The following is a 6,000-nucleotide window of genomic DNA, read 5'->3' as shown; positions in this document are numbered from 1 at the left end:
AGTGATGCCATTCTGGCTTTTCTCCCCCACTCTGATATATTTTTTTCCTTCCCTCCACTTGACCCAGCCCTCCCATCCTCCTGTATTTTCATTCCCATCTCCTCTCTCCCAGACTGTGCCGTGTTTCTACTCTGACCACTCAAAGCAGCCATCCCCAACCCCTTCCCATGGCAGGTTTCTGGGCTTGGTCCCATCTAATGGGCAGGTTTGTGAGCTGCAGTGAGCCCATTTCCCATTGCATCACTCTTAGATTCATGCAAAAAATGAATGTGGGACAAAGCTCACTAATTGCAGCACCTCGGGCAGTCAATGGAAAAGTAGGGTGTCTCTCCACACCGGCCTCGTTACAAGGGCTTCTTAAATGAAGGCTGTGCTTGTAATTAAATAGCCGTACTTTGGCTTCCAAACACAGGAGGAAAAGGCAGTTTGGGAATGTATTAAAACGGGTTTTGGCAGGTCTCCTGGATTTAGAATAATGTGTGGATTTGGGTTGTTCCATTTCAAATATGTCAGGTTGCTTTTAATGGAATTAAATAAAGATGTGCGTGATGAGGATGGCAGCCCTTCCCTGGGATGCCTTTCCCTCTCTGGGTAACTCCAGGCTCTCAGCACATGTTTGGTAGCACTGTGTTTGCTGTGCTGCAATCTGTGGCTGACTCTGCTGATAAGTCCCATTAATGTCAAATTTCCCAAAGTTTTCCAGTCCAGCTCCTGGTTTTACACGCACCTCCTTCATTCCCCATTGTGCACATGTTCCAGCTGTGGCTGCTTGGAATGGACACACAGCTCCTCTCCAGCTGCCTTTTCTGCACTGATGCCATGTTATAAATGGTCTAAAGGTTTTTCTTCCTTAAAAGCATAGAAAGGTTTCCCTGGGTGCTGTGTTGTCACTCCCACCCTCCTGCCTGGCATGCAGCATGGGGGGTTGTATGACAGCTGTATTACTCATGTCCACAGAGAGAAGCACACGTTTGAGAAAGATGGGGAAATCCGACACTACTTTTACTCCATGAAAACAAACAAACAACAAAACTTAATTGCTTTGCAGACAGCAGCTCTCGTGCTGGGGATGTTTATCTCACCAATAGCAATCAAGGCTCCTGCTTGGACGTGGGCAGCTGTTGGGGGGCAGCCAGCAGTGCTCCAAAATGTCTCCTGGTGTCAGTGGGCAGCTGAGAGTGGGCAGGAGATGCGCAAGCAGAAGGATTACAGGGGGTAGGGAGAAAGCAGCAGGGAATGCGGCCCAACTCCTGGGCTTGACATAAGCATTTAAGCCTTTGGTTGGGATCTGGTGATAGCAGGCGGCTGGAAAGCGCACTGCTTTTGTGGTTAAAGGTCCTTTTGTCGGTCCATAAATCCCGAGTGAGCTCTGTTTATTCTGTTTACTGCAGTTACCTAACCCGTGAGCTGCTGTGTAAATCATGGCATACAGTGATTTAGAGTGGAGCTGCTCTGCCTGTGGCGTGCGCAGCGCGTCCCTGGCCAGACCCCCACGCAGGCGTCCCACTCCTCCAGAAGCCAGCAGATAAGGGCAATAAAAGCCACAGCTCTCTTGCAGCACCACTACTGCTTAATTATTTTTGGCAGGATTGAGAGTTGCTACTAAGGGATGGAAAGAGGAACCTGAGCCTTACATATTTTATTTATTCATTTTTAAGGAAGCAGCAGTCATATCCCCAGGCTCCTCGTTGCAATGTCTCATTTCCATCCCATCACCCCCTGGGGACCTCAGGGTGCTGCTATCTGTTGGGGTTCTTCCACACTCCCCATGGGGCAGCAGCTGGCTGAACCTCCTCACCTGAGAGCTGCTCCTGTTTTGATGCAGGGAGCAGGATAAGGGGGAGAGGTGCAGATCACAGCACTGGCTGCTCCCTGCCAGCACCTGGGGATAGCAGCTGTCAGTGGGAAATGGGGAGGAAGAGGATTTGGGCAATTGACTGCAGGGGGTAAATCAGCTTTGATAGCACAATGCTGGCACTACAGGCTTGGATCTGTAGATTTGGTGATGAAGGAGGGATGACCCTGAGCTGCCAACCCATGGGGGTGGGAAGCAGGGACCCCCCTGTGCCAAGTCCCTTCAGCCTTCTCTCTTCCCACTGTGCTGAGGCAGCTTCAGGATCCCCTTGGCCTTCCCCGTTCTGGCGTTACTGCCAGGTTTGATGCAAACCATTGCACTTCCCTGAGCCCTCCCTTCAGGAGCTCCAGCCATCTGCCTGCGTGAGGCTCCGCTCCCCAGGGAGCAGGACAGGGGGCTTGGCCTGGGTCCTTGCTGTTTAGTCTACCCATCAGATTGGTGACAAGGAGTCTAGCAGCTGGCAGATAGTGCTTTTCTAAATGCCACGGTGGCGGCTTCGAGCTGTTCACCCAGTGGCTCTTTAAATCATAAAGAAGGAGGGAGGGTGATAGGCATGAGGTTGGGTGAACAAAATCACATCTCTGGTGCTGAAGTTTCAGCAGCTGGAGACGGTTCTCTTCTGACCTCAGAGGGATCTGGGGCACTGGGGAAAATAAAGTCAAGGTGCAGATGGGCAAGGGACAGCATCTTCTGGGTAAGGCAGGTTGCCTTGAGATTCAGTATCCAAAAATCTGGATGTGCAGTGATGTTTCTGGGCATGCAGATGTGCATGTATGTGCTGGCTTTGGGAGTGGTTGTGGTCAAGCACAAAGGAACTGGTGAGAAGCATTTGCTATAGGGTGAGGGTCCACATCCAAGGACCGTGCCATCCATTGAGCCACAGCCAAGGAAAAGCTAAACAGAGATGAGGCAGAGGTGCTCAGATGGACCCAAATTACCCAAAATGTATAAGCAAACCAAGAAATGTTCTTCAGGGTGTTGGGTTTCCTTCTTTTAATAGTGGCATCAACTCCACTGCAGGATCCCACAGTTCTCAGGGCTTGGAGGAGCCAGCAGGGGCTGATAAAGTGAATGACTTGATCTCACCAAAGGGATAGGTTTTATCTTCTCTAGAAGCACAGCAGCGGAGGGGGAACATGATAAGAGCCTTCCCAAACCTTGGAGATGACAGTGATCAATTGCTCCCTGGGTCTGCTGGAGCGAAGCCAAGTTGTAATCAACTTAATTTGCAAAGAGAAAGCTCAAAGGTTAGATATTAAGACAGATGTTCAGTGTGCTGTGGGAGGATGGTGAAGCCTGGCCCTGGTTATGTGAAGGTTATTCCAAGCAAGCTGGGCAAAGCAACGTGGGGAGCAGTCAGGTGTGCTTGTGAGGTTTGGAAGGACTTGGGACACTGAGCAACATGGTTTAGTGGACATTCTGGTGATGGGCTGATGCTTGGATTAGATGACCCTGGTGGTCTTTTCCAACTTTAGTGATTTTGTGATTCTGTGATTCTATCCTTGTCCTGTATCCCTATTCCCATAGCTCAGTCTCTCTCTGTATTGGCCATCCAGATTGACCCAAGCTGTCTATCTCGCTGGGAACCCCTGTTATGGTAAAGCCTGGATCCTACAGTGCAGCTTTTGCCCCATGGTGGGAAAGGAACCTACAGGACATCCCTCACCTCAGTGCACTGCTCTGAAGGTGGCAGTTCTGAGCCTGGAAGAGGGAAGCTGGGAGGTTTCAAAGACTTACAAGCTGTTTTATAGGAATTGTCAAAGCCTTGTTTTGGGCTGGTGCCTTTTGGCTTTTGAAGGAGAAAAATTACAAGGAGGCTGAGGTTTAGTAAAACCTCAAACCTGACCACTCCTGCAAAAACAAGCCTTCTTGTTCCAGGCTGGGTTTTATGGTTGTTGTCTGTATGTGGTAAAAACTTCTTGGGCAGCATTAGAGCAGTGAGGCTATTGCATATCCCAAACTGTGTGTTCACGGGTGTGTTACTGATTTGCTGAAGCTCTGAATTTGGAAAGTTTTCACTCAAACGAAGAGGGTGGGGGGGGGGGGGGGGGGGCTCTCGTTTGATATTTTCACGGCTCTTTCCAAGTGGACCTCCAGTTAATTGGTAAAATGAACGAAGACAATCAAAAGAAAAGCACTTTTCACGGAATCACAGAATTGTAGGGGTTGGAAGGGACCTCCAGAGATCATCGAGTCCAACCCCCCTGCCAAAGCAGGTTCCCTACACCAGGTCGCACAGGTCGGCATCCAGGCAGGTCTTGAACATCTCCAGAGAAGGAGAGTCCTTCTTTTCCTCCCTTTTTGGAGCTCCCACGAACGAACCGGTGGCTCCGATGTGCTGCGGTGGCCCAGCAGAACCCGGTGGGGTTTGCAATACGGCAGCTCGGGCCGGCTGTGCCCCCCCCCCAAAACCCGCTGCCTCGACCCGGGATCAGGTGCGGGGAGTGCGGGGATGCGGCGGGGCTGTAGCACCATCTGTTGGCAGCAAGGGAAGCAACCGGCAGCAGCGGAGGTGGTCATTCAGCGCAACGCAATTTAATGCCTTGCAAATCACTGCGATTCGCTGCATGGTGCGCAATACGATGCGATGCATTTCACTGCGATACGCTGCACTGGAATACAGTTCAGTGCAAATTCAGTGCAATGCAGGCTCTTGTGGATCCAGAGGTCTTCCCGGGGTTTGGCAGCTTTTAGGAGGCAGCTGGAGCAGAAGGCGTGCTGGTGAGGAGCAAGGTGGGATGGCTGGGCTTGTCACAGGTGGTGTCAGGGCACTGCAAGGCTCAGGGCAGGAGGGATCTGGGGAAGATCTGGCACACACTCCTTGGATCCCAGGTGGGGGGTGAGGGATGATGCTATAATTCCTTCCCCTGTGACTGGGGTGGTTTGTGAGGCCGCCTCAGGACCTGCCCTCCAGCCTCCTCTGCCTCACTTAGTGACTCGGTACGTGGCTTCCCCTCCATATGGTTTCCATCCTGTGGGCTAGCACTTATCATTGCTGATCCTTTTGAAGTTTTTCCCAGCCACCAGGTTTTCTCATTTCTCTCAAGCTGTGATTTATGCCCTGTATCCATCCTCCTGTCCCAGGGCAGTGAGTAGAGCAGAAGATCTGCCAGCAGTGTTGGGTACTGTTGTTCATGCTGACTTCCCCATCATTGCGCTGGGGTGGATGGATCACTGCTGGGCACAGCCTGGCAGTGTCCTGCTCAGAGACACAGAGGATGAGCTGCAGGCTGATGGCATATTGCTGGTAACAGCCCTTCCCTGGTCAAGGGAGTTATAATGAGGAAAAGTCCTGTCTTTAGAACTATGTTTCTTAATGAGAGGAGGTTTCCATTTCTGCCCTATCCTGAGCCATCCTGGGAAGCAGCTGGGCATGGGTGCTCTGAATTGAGATGAGAGCCCCCAAACTCAACCGCTGGACATGAGAGCTCCCTGGGCATGGACAGGACATCATCTCCTGGCACCAAAGTAAGCAGCAGAAGTGAAGGCAGAGATGAGGGCTGTGAGGAGAGGGGATGGGTGCAGGGGTGAGGCCCCATCCCTGAGGTCCACTGCCCTACACAGCGTGGTTTGGTGCCAGCTGGGGAGTGAGGAGCTGAGATTTGGGGAAACGGGGGGAAGGAATCAGTGCTCATCTGCTCTGAGAGGAGTGGATATGGAAATATGGAAATAAACCAACAAAAAAAAAAAACAACCACTTCGTGGAAACTCACTGAAAATGGGATTTATACATATTTCTGGGCCGACAGGCTGGAGTCTCTCTACAAGTCGCTGCTTCTCAAGAGAACCGTCAGTTCCCGCAGGTGAAACATTGGCATTTTAGAGAGGGAAGCGCCTTCTGTTAGGCGCTGTAGCTTAAGGGAACGATCCCAGGTGAGCAGATCTGCTCTCCGGGTGTCCGGGACGGGCGGCAGATGGCAGCAGAGCCGGGCTCAAGCTATGCCTGCCTTGCTCCAGGCTCCCAAATTCCCTCCTCGCTCGGCCAGGAGCCAACGGCGGCATTGCTGTCCCGCCAGAGCGTCCTTGCAGGGAGAGAGACCTTCACCGGCTTCTGCCCGCCCCAGCTGCTTTATCTGCAGCAACCCAGCGCTGGGCACTTAAACCCACTTGGGGCTGCTCCCCGACCCACATCCTGAGTGATCCTA

This window comes from Lagopus muta, chromosome 14 (assembly GCF_023343835.1).
Source record: "Lagopus muta isolate bLagMut1 chromosome 14, bLagMut1 primary, whole genome shotgun sequence".
Classification (NCBI taxonomy): Eukaryota; Metazoa; Chordata; class Aves; order Galliformes; family Phasianidae; genus Lagopus; species Lagopus muta.
Note: the sequence above shows the minus strand (reverse complement) of the source record.